Source organism: Manis pentadactyla, chromosome 4, assembly GCF_030020395.1.
Source record: "Manis pentadactyla isolate mManPen7 chromosome 4, mManPen7.hap1, whole genome shotgun sequence".
Classification (NCBI taxonomy): domain Eukaryota; kingdom Metazoa; phylum Chordata; class Mammalia; order Pholidota; family Manidae; genus Manis; species Manis pentadactyla.
This window is the reverse complement of record NC_080022.1, coordinates 35028058-35040507: the sequence shown is the minus strand read 5'-3', so window position 1 is coordinate 35040507 and position 12450 is coordinate 35028058. Positions and strand designations below refer to the sequence as shown.

Below are 12450 nucleotides of genomic sequence, written 5' to 3'. Positions count from 1 at the left end.
TTTATTAGGAAGCAATAATGTGATGCATGCTGAGACAGACATACATACACACCAACCTCCACTGGTCCCCAGAGGACACTGGATATGTGCTCCCAGGAAGGACATTCAAGTAGCCTCAGGGATGGAGACAGCCACGAAATCCTGTCAGCCTTAACAGCCAGGTGAGTAACTGTGGCCTATCCTACACAGAAATGACCAAAACCTTTCATTGGATCAAGCATCCATCACTGTGGATGACATTACACCTCTAAGTCTGTAGACTTAACTTTCTGAGGCCATAGCCACCTTCAACAGACCTCAAGAAAATGGGGATGAGTGGCTGTTCTAGACTCCAGGGAGGTGAGGCTGAAATACCACCACGAGCTTCATGAGGCAGGAAAGCACCCTGTTCCCCTGGCCTGCTGTGGATGGACATTTTCTAGGGTCAAGTGCTATAGCAGAGATGCAGCCAGCAACTCTAGGACCCCCAGGTGGGAAGCTTTGAGATGGATGTTCCGTAGTATGGGCCTGGAGATTTTCTTGAATCTCAGCCTTCCCCTATCTTCTTTTTCTCTTTAACAGGAGAAGAAAACCCACAAATGCCAGCTTTAAAGGTTATAGTGATTCAGCAGTGACTCAGTAAATATGCAGTGACCAGCCCTCATGGGGCACCACGCAAGGTGCTGAGGGAGACGTGGAGACAGACACGGCACTGCGGGCCCTTGGGAAACTCGAGCTGTGGTAGAGCTGGAGAACAGGAGGGCTGCAGCCGGAAGCACCCAGGCCCAGGTTCCCGTGTGCTGTTCAGTGAGCAGTCACATAGTGGCGCCTGCCTTAGCCCTCACCATCTTGCATCTCACTTCAAAGACAACCACTTTCAACCTTTTTAGCTATTTTTTCAGGTATTTATCTCCAGATCCTCAAGTAATGAGTTTATACTACTTGCTATGGGTTGAATTGTGTCCCCATCACTGCACCCCTGAAATTCATATGTTGAAGCCCTATCCCCTAGTACCTCAGAATGTGACTCTATCTGGAGACAGGGTCTTTAAGAAGGTAACTAGGATAAAATGAAGTCATTAAGGTGGGCCTTATGAGAGGCGACCAGGACACAGACACATAGAGGGCACACCCTGCAGGGACCAAGCCAAGGAGAGAGGCCTCAGAAGAAACCCTGCCACACCTTCCTCTCAGACACCTTGATGGGAGCCTCCAAACTGTGAGATGACATGTTTCTGTGGTGTAAACCACCCAGTCTGCAGTGCTTTGTCACGGCAGCCTGAGCAGACTTATACATGACATTACTTGATTTATCCGCATCAGGCAGTATTTATTTCTTATTCTGACAGTTGAGAAATTAGCTGTCTTGTACCACTCTAACCATTTTTTTCTCTTATACCTCACAAAGAGTTTTCCACAATTTACACTTAAATTAGTAGTTAGTGTTTATACTGTTGACCAAGTAAATAAAATCTGTTCACTCAAGCTGTAAACTACTGTTACATTTTCTAAGTTGCTTTTCCCTGGAATTGTTTCTTTTTTTCCATCATGCAGTTTTCTAAGTACCTAGAGCTATTTTCTTCCAAATGTTCAAACATGTAGCAATGATTTTTCCAAATGTTCAGCCCCTTCCTGATCAGTTCCATCTCTTTCCTGGAGACCTCTGTCCCACAGACTTCTTTCTGTTCCAGTTTGGACTGGTTGCTCGCTGAGCCTGGTACACAAATGTTGTCCTGGGATTTCCTTTTGCCAGTCTGCTCTGTCCAGTGCCCTAGTTCCTGGATCTACCTTTTCTTTCTTCTTGGTTTACTCTCATTTTGTTGAAGCACAGACTCCAGAAGCTTCCTAAGATACGCAAATTATTTGTGTGTGTGTGTCCTTCAAAGTCTGAAAGTATTTTGATCTCATGTTAGATTGGTTGGGTATATAATTCCATGTTAGAAATAAGCTTCCTTGGTTTGAGCCTCCCCATTGTTGCTGTTGAGAAGTCTGACATTCTGATTCTGTGCTTTTGTGGCTTATTTTTGTTATTCCTGATGCTCTTAAATCCTTTTCTGAAATTGTATGATGTCACGCCTTGGTGCGGATCTTTTTCATTACTACACTAGGCCCTTGGGCTCTTCTAGTCAGGCACCATGTCCTTCAGTTCTTGGAAATTTCTTTATCAGACAACTACTAATCTTTTTAGGAACCCATAAATGCCAGTAAATGATTTTTTCCCCCTCCTGGGGTTCTCAGGGCCCTTGGAGAAACTTTTCTACTTTCCGAGGGAAGGTGAGAGGGTGGGGGTGCTAAGTGCCTGGCTGCTGGCACACTGGGAGTGGAGGAGGGGGAGGGGCTGGGCAGCCACAGGGCAGCATGCAGCCCTTTCCTCCTCACTCGATTTTCCACCCTGCATCTTGTCCCTGCCCCTGAGACTGTGCACGAGGCTCCTGGTATGGAGGCCTGCAGCGTTCAGGTCAGTTCCCTTCCTACCTGTGCAGCAAGAGAGCTTGAGGTGTGGTCTGGCTTTTGAGAAGAGCTCGGGGGTGGGGGCAAAGCATGCGGACTTCAGCCCTTCCCATGTTTACCACATACCTCGCTTCTGACCTTTGAGCTTCCAAGGCATTCAGTCTTGTGGAAGGGTAAAGTGGGTGAGCCGACTGGCTTCTTGTTGGTAATCACCCTTGTTGGCGCTTAGTTCTAATTTCTCAGGATGTTTCAAGCCAGGTGACATTCCTTCACTTTCCTTCTACCTTCTAATATTTGTTGACCTTTCATCTGCTGTTACCTCCTTCTCTGGACTTAATACCTTTTAGGTATTTCTGTAGCAATACGGTGGTGAGGTTTTGAGAGGCGGGGGGAGATAAAAGGTGGCAGTCATGTTTAATGAAGTACCTCCAGCCACTTACTTATTTTTATCTTAACTATTCTTCAAAATAAAATGAAAATCAAAACGAACATTAAAGTACAATTTTAAAAAGAAGAAAACAGCGGGAAAAGAAGAGAAATGTGCCAATTTCAAGAGACAGTTGCTGGCAGAAATTCTATATCTAAGTGCTTCTTGACTACCAAAATCGAAGGCAGAATATTCTGTGTCTTTCCTAGGAAAGAGGAAAGATGGCAAGGAGAAGAAACTAACATTTTTGAGTGTTTATTAAAAGCTACTCACATATCATTATATGTATTATATACATTATTTGATTTAATACTCTTAAGATCCTGAGGAGGTAGTTATTACTATCCACAGTTTTCAGATGACAAAATGAAGGTTTAAAAAGATATGCTCATGTTTTAATGATCTCACAGTTAAAAAGGGGTAGAAATGGAAGTTGAACTCAGATTTGTGTGAACTCCAGAGGTCAGGGTCTCTCAGTCAAACCAAAAGCACTGATTCTGCTCTCCCCTGTTCCAAAACGCCACCAATAACCTGTTGTTGCCAAATTCAGTGGCTAGCTTGCAGTCCCACCTTGTTTGACCTCTGGTGGACTGTGGAAGATCTCTTCTCAAAACTCCTTTCCTGGTTCTGGTTCGACTGCTCAGCTAGTTCTGCGCCTCAGCCTGGATCCTCTTCAGGTCTTTTTGCTGTTCTCAGTTCTCAAGCTTCATAATTTCCGGGGTGACCGCCTCCATTCCCATCACTTCAGATTACATCTGCAGGCTTCATGACTCCCAAATCCATATTCTCAGCCTGGGCCTCCCTCCAGAGGTCCAGATCCTTCTCATATAAATGACTAGTGGGTGTCTTTCATCAGTGTGTTTCACACACCCTTCAAATCAATGGGTCCCAAGCTGAACCGTCAAGCCCTCACACCTGCTCCTTCCTCTGAGTTGGTTCTATGTCAGTTACCGGGCCACCAGTCTTCTAGTCACCCAAGAGCTATCTTTGATGTATTCCTCTCCCTTGCTCTTTTTATCTGAAAAGTGGCCAGGTTCTGCCAATTATGTCTCCTAAATCTACCTCAGATCAGTCTATTTATCTTTACCTCCACTGCCACTATTTTAATTTACTCCCTCATCCCACACATGGTTACTGCAACAGCCTTCTAACTGGTCTTCAGGTTTACCCCTTCCTAATTGCCACAGAAAAAATGCAAATCTGAGCGGTTTCCCTGCTTAAAATTCTTTGGTTGTTCCCCATTTCGCACAAGATAAAGTTTCAAACCCAAAGACCTTCCATCTAAACTCTGCCACAGCTGAAATCTGACCTCCCTCCCCACCCACACCCCATGTTCCTGCTTCCGGTGGGATTGGGAGAAGGCTGCCAGCTTTCCCACACCTCAAGTCATTCTCTGAAGTCCCCAACTGTTTCTAAATCTTTCCTTTCCCTCTAAGGTCAGGCCTCCTCTCCTTTCCCCTCAGCCTTGCCTCGGTGCTCATTTGCGGCCCCTTCCTCACGCTGTGACGTCTGCCCCGGAGGCTTCCTGTTTACCTGAGAGCTGCTAGGCGATTTCAGCGTGAACATGTTTCACCCCCTAGTTTGGTCAGCATCATCCCTGGCACATAATGGGTGCTCGACAAGTGCAGTTTAAACTGACATCCAACACACTGTACTCATGAGTGCTTTACTTTCCTTAACTCCACACAATAGTTAATTAAACAGATGTCCTGGGTGTCGACTCCTGGCCAAGCACTGGCACTGGGATTGGTTAACATGACAAACACAGTCTTTGCCCTCAAGGTGCTTAGAGAGCGAAAGGCAACCAGGAGATTTTAATGAAAAGTGGTAAGTGCTGTGCTGGGGTCCATCCCAGGATCTGTTGGAGCACATAGGAGAGGCACAAAACCTAGACTCCAATGACCTCTAACCAACCCAGCTTTCACACTCATGACCTACATCCTCAACTTGTGAATCGCCTGTGAAACCTTCAATTCCAAGCCCTTTACCCTCCCCCCACCTCCTCCATCTGTTCCCAGAAGACCAACTCTTGGGCTTTACAAAAAAGTTATAGGCCATTAGGCAAGAATGTCCTGCCAGTCCTCTTCATTTTTTGCCTATCACCTGTACTCACACCCACTCCCCTTTCCTTCTTTCCCCTTTACGGGAGCTCTCCATCCACCCACCTGCCACCTTGGGCCCTCACTCTGTCCACTACTCCCTCCTCTTCTGTATCTCAACTGCTGTCTTTATTTAAGCATTTTTCCTGTTAACTTACTTAATGCTTGCCTATCCTACAACAAAAATAGGCAAAAATTAAAACAAAAACCACTTACCTCCCCCCACTATCCCCCTCCAGTCACCTCTCTGGTTTTCTCACTTCCCAGCAGAACTTAAGAACAGTCTACACACTCTTTTCCATTCTCCAGCTGACCAGACTCTCCTCAATCCAGCGCAGTCTGGCGTCTCTCTCCAGCCCCCGCCCACCCCGACCCCACGCTAACATCACTCAGGCCAGCGTCCCTGACAACCTCCTAATTGCTCAGCTAACATCAGTGACCATTCTTCCTACTTGAAACACGTTCTTCCCTGATGCCTCTCTACCATGACATCTTCTCTTGGTTGGCCTGCATCCCTGCTTGCTGCCTCTCTTTGCCCCATCTTTGAGTTTCCAGTGCCTGTCACGTATCTAAGTCCTCAGGAAGTTGCCTCAAACTTGATTAAGAGTCCCTCTGCCCCACCTCCAAACTCATTATGAGCAACTCTTTTAAACATGAAGTTCAACAAATAGTGAGAGGCAAGTGTGTTCCATCCTTGTGCCAGGCCTCTAGGGTACACATGAAGAAAATACACAGTTCCTTCTTTCAGGGGTACACAGTTTGGGGGTGGAATAGAGAGGGCTATAAATCAGCAATTTAGTCCCAACAGTGTGGTAAGTGCTATGATGGACTAAGCACAGGATACTTTAGGAATGTGGAAGGGACATCTAACCCAGCCTTGGTTCGGGGGGTAGCTGTTCTGGAAGGCTCTCCAGAGGAGATGCCATCAGGCTGAAAGGCAGCTAGTTGGGTGAAGAGAGGAAACTGTATTCCAGGTAGAGGGAATGGAACATGCAAAGGCTCAGAGGTGAAAGGTATAAGGCCTATAAAAGAATTGCAAGTGAGCAGTACAGTGTAGTGGTTAGGAACACAGACATGAGTGGGATGATCTCCCACCTCTCAGCTGTGTGACCTTATGCAAATTACTTAACCTTTCTAGGTTTCAGTTCTCTTGCCTGAGAAGAGGTGATAATAATTACCTCATAAGGGTCAATAAACTACCTAACTTTGAAAACCCTTAATAAAGCTTAGCTCTTATTTTCATTGCTGAGATTGTTTAGAATGGCTGGAACATGGGGTGAGGATGGAAGTGGCAAGAGATGAGGCTGGGAAAATAGGCAGAGGCCAGAGAATGAAGGGCCTTATATCCTCCGCTGCAATTACACTCTATCCTGAGGCCAATGTGAATGCATTGAAGGGCTTTAAGTCAAGAGTGACAAGAAAAGAGTGTTCTGGAAATATCATCTTGGCAAAATATGCTGACCACACAGGGCTGGGGAGAAGCAGAAATGCCACATGGGTGGGAGGACCAGGACCTGTGACTGGCTGGTTGTGGAGGACGAAAGAGGGGAAGGACTTGAGGGGGAGGACCAGATAATTTTGCCTCCTACTTCACAGAGATTATAGGGACCGTTAATCGTGACTCCCTTCTCTCCCCTCCATTCTCAGCCTCACCATATCAGCACCCAGCCTTTCTCTGTGCACTAGATTCTGCCCCTCCATTCTCAATCTTTCCATCTCCTCGGACTCCTCTTAAACCCTTACTCAATCTTCACCAAACCAAATCAATACAGAAATAAAGCCTTCCTTGACTACCTTTCCCTCAAGCTTCTATACTTTCTCCCTTCTTCATCTCCAGATTTCTCCCTCTGGTCTACAGGATAAAGTCTAAACTCCACATGGCACATGAGGCCCTTCAAAACATGGCTCCAGGCTGACCTCATCTTGTTACTTCCACATACTCCCCCTGCTCTTCCAGGGCCCTCAGCATCTCCATGCTGCCCTGCCTTCAGGAATGGCCAGCCTCCTTTTAGCCCTTTGGCTAATTCCCCAAGACAACTAGAGGCTCTCCAATGTACCCTACTGTGCTGTAGAACCTAACCATCCCTCCTCCTAGAGTGTGAGTTCCTCAAGAGCAGGGATTGGTCTTCCTATCTCCATGCCCCGACGGATTGGCATAATGCCTGGCATAAAATAGATGTTTACTGAATGCTTGCTGGGTGGATGGGTGAAGAAATCAGCCAGCATCTGTTTAGATGGTTATAAATGAATGCCCACAAAACTACCAACTTCCAAAGCTGCCACATGCAGAGTGGCAGCACCTCGACCCAAGAAGGCCAGGGCAGCCTATGAGGCATTTTACAGTGATGACAGGAAATAGCAATGTCAGCAGCAGTGTCATCTTTGGGCACTAAGGATGGAATCAGTGCCATGAACGGTCAGTTAAATTGTAATTGAAGTGAACTGTTCCTCTGCAAACCATAATGTTCTTTAGCTATAGCCAAATGGCATTCAAGAAGGGGAGAAAATTTTTTGAAATGTCAAAGAAATTATTTCCAATTTGGTGCTCACAACCAGAGACTCTAATGATCAGTGGAAATGAGAAGCAAACAAATTAGCACTAATGGAAAATGGCTTTTGGAAAAGAGGATTTAATTTATAGTCAACCGATCATGGCATGCAGCATGCAATAAAAGTCAGCTTTACCAGCTTGATCATAAGAACTGGAGCACACACGAAATGCCAGAGAAAAATATACGTTTGCCATCATGCTTCCTGGAATCTCTCTGTAAATGGCAGCCAATTAAAAGTCATTATTTCACCTTGGAGAGAAAACGGTCTGAGAAATCAAGGCACATGAAATTAAAATCCAGATTGGGAACCTTGGTCCAAATTGGTTTGTTTGTGGCCTTCTAACCTTGGCAAGGCCCTCTGCAAGGACAACAAATATACTTTATCTTCAGCCCAGAGTGGACTCTCTGTTTTTAATTTCCTCTCTATTTTCAGAGGTGATTAATAAATCTGGACTCATCCATAAATCATTTCTATAGCAGCCAAATGGTTCTTCATGCAGAGAAACTAAAATCACAAAATCTCAAAAACCTTAGCTCTTGCACTAAGCCAAACGCCCTTAGCAGCAAGGGAGAAGAGCTATTAAGAATCAGAGGTCACTAGCTCTTGTTTCTAAATATAATTTCTCAGAGGGGGAAAAGGCACATTTCTAAAAGCAAGAAGCATCCAGGGCTTGGGCTGCCTGCCTGGCTCACTGTCCCCACACAGCCTCAGAGACAACAAGGCCATCAATGTCTCTCTCCTGTTCCTGCAGGCTCCACCTGCAGGAACGGGACAGAGGCCTTCTTGGTTCCCATCCTGATTCCTCACTCTCAGCTGCCCATTCAGAGAGAGGGAGGAAAGGAGAGAGAACAGAGACAGAGAGGCAGAGAGAGAGACATTTTCTCCTTCCAAACCTCAGGCCTGGCCAAAGAGGGTGTCCTCACCTTTACTTCTACCTCAGGGCATATGCTCTACAGTTCGTCACTTCCTTCCCACAGACCCCCTTCCTTCTGCTTCCCACTCAAACCCTTTTTACAGACTCCTTGCCTACAGACTCCATCTGTCCCATCTTTTCCTCAGAGTCGCCTTCCCTTCCATCTTCTCCCCATAGACCATCTTTTCCCCATCTCCTTCTTGTCAAAATCCCGCCTTAATTCTCTCCCCAGATCTACCCTCATTCTCTACCAACACACCCCACTTTTCCTCTCACCAGACTCACTTCTGCCCCCTACTCCACTCCCCAGACCTACTCTCATGCTCTCCCCACAAAATGTAACTCGAGGTCAACCATAATTTCTCTACTCACATTCTCCTCATCCCTTCATTGCTCAATGCTTCATTTTCCTTGACCTGATTTCCTACCCTTCTTTACCTTCTATCTTGCGAATGGGTTTCAGCCCCCGGCAAGCTCACTACTGATTCAGTGAGACTGAGAAATGACAATGGAATGTTCTTGGGGTAAAAGGGTTTATTTCCCTGCTCTCCTGGCGATAGGTGGAGCACTGGAATTACATCTGCATCCAACAGTCGGCAGGTCTGTACTCCTCTGCCTCGGCCTCCACCCAGAGAACTGGGCAGAAGCTCTTTATATAGTGACTCAGTAAATAACAGCTCATTGCCTACGGATGTGGAGGCATTAGCCTAGCAGTAGGCCAGTTACATCATCAAGTAGTTTAAGTTCAGGTGAGGATCCTGGCCATAGGAACTTCAATTTTCCCCACACCTTCCCAACCTTCTTATTCTGTTCCCAAAAGTTTTTGTTTCTGACAGCAGTCTCCCCCATCCATAGCTTCCCCACCATTGCTCTGTCTACCTCCAACTGCCTGAAAGCTGTCTCCACCCTGGAGCACCACTTCTGCAAGCCCTCCCTGGTGGGGGCTGCATACACCCTTACACCCCAAGGAGCTCAGAGTTGGGAGGGGAGTTGGTGTATCCTCAGGAGAGCCCAACCTAGTTCCTTATTCCATCTCATTTTGGGAAAATCCTTGCTACTTTGAGGGTCATGCCATTCAGCTGTGTGCTGACCTTTACTCCTCATGTTGACATCTACAGATACCAGAAAACCTACTTTATTCATCAAGGACTTTGATATCTAGCTCACAACATTCTCTTCCCCTTTCCCTCTAGTCCTGCCATAATCCAGAGGCATTTCAATGGCCATGTCAACATCTTGGGTGTCTTTTCTGGACTCTACTTCAGCCATGCACTCTCATAGCCACACCCCAGACCTAAGCATCACCTGGAACTACTCAAGCTTCATTACTCCACTTGCTGATCACAACTCTCTCATTCAGCTCTCTCCAAGATATGGTTCTCTGACTTCATGGGGACCCCCTGCCCATAACACCTTTATACTTTCCTATATAGTTTAGGGTCTAAGACCCATCATCTCAACTTTTTGCCAGGATTCTCAACTTCCTTGTCCTTTGCCCTTCCATTTCATCAGCCTGATAAAACCCAAACCTGGATCAGTTCAACTAACCTCTCTGCACCCACCATTTGATGGCTGAATATTGTTGGGGGAAATATACCCATCACACAACCATGCAGACTGCTATTGCTACAAACCTATAGTCACCAACCTCAACAGGCCTCATAACTGCCCAGAAATTGGTATGCTGCCCATTTTCCATTGCAGTTATTTCAGTCTTTCTCTGCTCTTCTCCAATTTGGCATGTCCAATCCCACTCTCTCTGGCTAACATCATGTCCCCATTTCACAGAGGAAATAGAAATCATCAAACTAGAATTCCCTCCTGAGTGATGGTTATGAGTGTAGGCACATCTCAAAATTCATTGAGTTGTACACTAAGATTTGTGCATTGTATGCACTTCAATACAAAAATAAGTTTAGAAAAATGTGGATATTTGCACTCCCAAAACAAACAAAAAAAGAATTCCTTCAACTTCTTGCCATCAAACCTATGAATGTACTGATCTCACATGCTTCCTATTTGTCACATTGCAAATGTTCCCCCTACCTTTCCAAGTGAATTTCTCCACAAATGCTTTGGATCCCCTGACATGTTACTTTTTTTTTTTTTGAGGCTGTTTCTTTTTCTCTATAATTTTATTTTTTCTTTAGGGGATCAATGCCAACAGCATTTCTCCCATCTAAATAAAAACCTGTCTCCTACCTACTGCTTTCTCTTTTTTCTCCTAAAGAGCCAACTTCTTGAAAGTGTCCTGTACATGCAGTCCTCACTTCCTCCCCTTCCCACTCAGTTCTCAGCTTGCTGTAATTTGACTTCTGCTCCCATCACTTCACTGAAACTGCACTTGCAAAGGTCACCGACATCCTCGTTTCTAAATCCAGTGGTGTTTTTTAGACCTTATTTTATGTGATTAGTCAGCCTTCGAAACTTCCTTCCCTTGGCTTCTGAAACACCACATTCTATGACTGATTATCTTACCATTCTGGGCACTTCAACTCAATTACCTTTGCAGGTTCATTGTCCTTTGCCAGACCCTCTGACATGAGTGGTTCTCAGGGCTCTGACGCCCTCTTCTCTTCGTACATTACATATACTCTCTGGGAAGCCCAACGAATCAGCCCAGTGGTGTGGCTGCCAACTGTAAGGCACTACAGACTACCACACTTTTAATGCCAGTTTAGACTTATCTTACAAAGGCCAGTCACGCATATGCAACTCCTGAACACCTCCACTTGCATGTCCCACTGGCACCTCACACTCACCAGGCCCCAGAACTTACCCTCTCCTAAAACCCTGCTTCCTCTTCTTTCTGTTTGTCAAGCCAGGAATTTAAAAGTCATCCTTCATTTCTCCTCCTTGCACCACCAGGCACCAAGTTCAGTTCTTTTTAGTTCTAAGCGTCTCAGGAATCCACCCCCTTCCTCTTCATTCCTATTACCTCTCTATTGTTCGGGCCACAATAATCCTTCCCTGTTACTGAAGCTTCCTGATTGGTCTTCCTCCTCCCAATCTGCAACCCATTCTCTGCATTGATCTTTCTAAACAAATCTGATTGTTACTCCTTTGCTTTAAAGCCCTGCAATGACTCCCCACTGTCCTGAGGATAAAGTCTAAGCTCTTGTGCTCACTGTAAAGTGCATTGGAGAATTTTTACCATCTGTTAAGATCAACCTATAAGCTCAAAGCTGAGCTTGGCACGAAAGACCCTCCGGGATCTGGGCCTAACTGTTCTTCAAGGTTACTCCCCCATTAGTATCTCCTCTGGCCAGATACTCTTAATTTCTGACATTCACCACTCAGTTTACCCTCTTTGAGCTCCTGCAAAGACTTCTTTTCTCTCCATATCTCCACAAGCTTTTCTTGGTCCCGCTCAAGAGCCATCCCCACTGCCATAAATGCTCCTTCAACACTTTCTGCGCTTCTAAAATCCTTAGGGCCTACTCTTCTGCAGTATTTATTCCTCGCATAGAATTGGAGCTGGATCATGCAGTTTCTCTCCCTCTCCTTTTAAGGCTTGTGGAAATCTGGGCCAGAAGCTTAACCCTCACTATAGTCCACTTACATAATAGGTGCTCAGTAAATGTTAAATGCATGGATAAATGCAACAAAACCGTGCTCTCTAGCCCCTTTCACGAACAGGGCCGTCTCCAAAGTCTTCCCTTGAAGACACCACCACCCTCTGCTTCCCGCTCTCCCCACCAGTCAGGAAGTGCCTCGACTTCCTGGGTGGATGGGCTGACACGACCCCCTAAAGCCGTTTCATACGGTTTTCTACCTCCAGCCCTCGGAGGAGCGGCTGGTAGCGGTAGTTAGACGTAATCAAAGGGCACTGCAGTCCAACCGTTTGGATAAGCGGCGGTTGGGAAGAAGTACCCTCCCCATTGCCAGAACACCGCTACTCTCAGACCCTCTTACCTACACAGGAGGGTGGGGACTCTTTCTGAACGGCGTGCCAGCTGACCAATACCTGACCTAGATTAAGCGAGTCAGCCAATGGATGCGGGTCAGGGCCAGAGTGGGGCGGGGCA

General features: G+C 46.1%; 1 protein-coding gene across 8 annotated transcripts in view; it reads right to left on the bottom strand.

The window, feature by feature from the left end:
• Positions 1–12432, bottom strand: part of ARMH1 (armadillo like helical domain containing 1) — a 54626-nt gene extending 42194 nt beyond the window's left edge. For 7 of the 8 annotated variants that reach the window (XM_057500133.1, XM_036893150.2, XM_057500135.1 and 4 more), the window contains exon 1: positions 12338–12432. The gene's annotated coding sequence lies outside the window, so the exon portion shown is untranslated. The remainder of the gene's footprint in view (positions 1–12337) is intronic. The other variant, XM_036893151.2, reaches the window with a different exon arrangement.
• Positions 12433–12450: the final 18 nt, after the last annotated feature.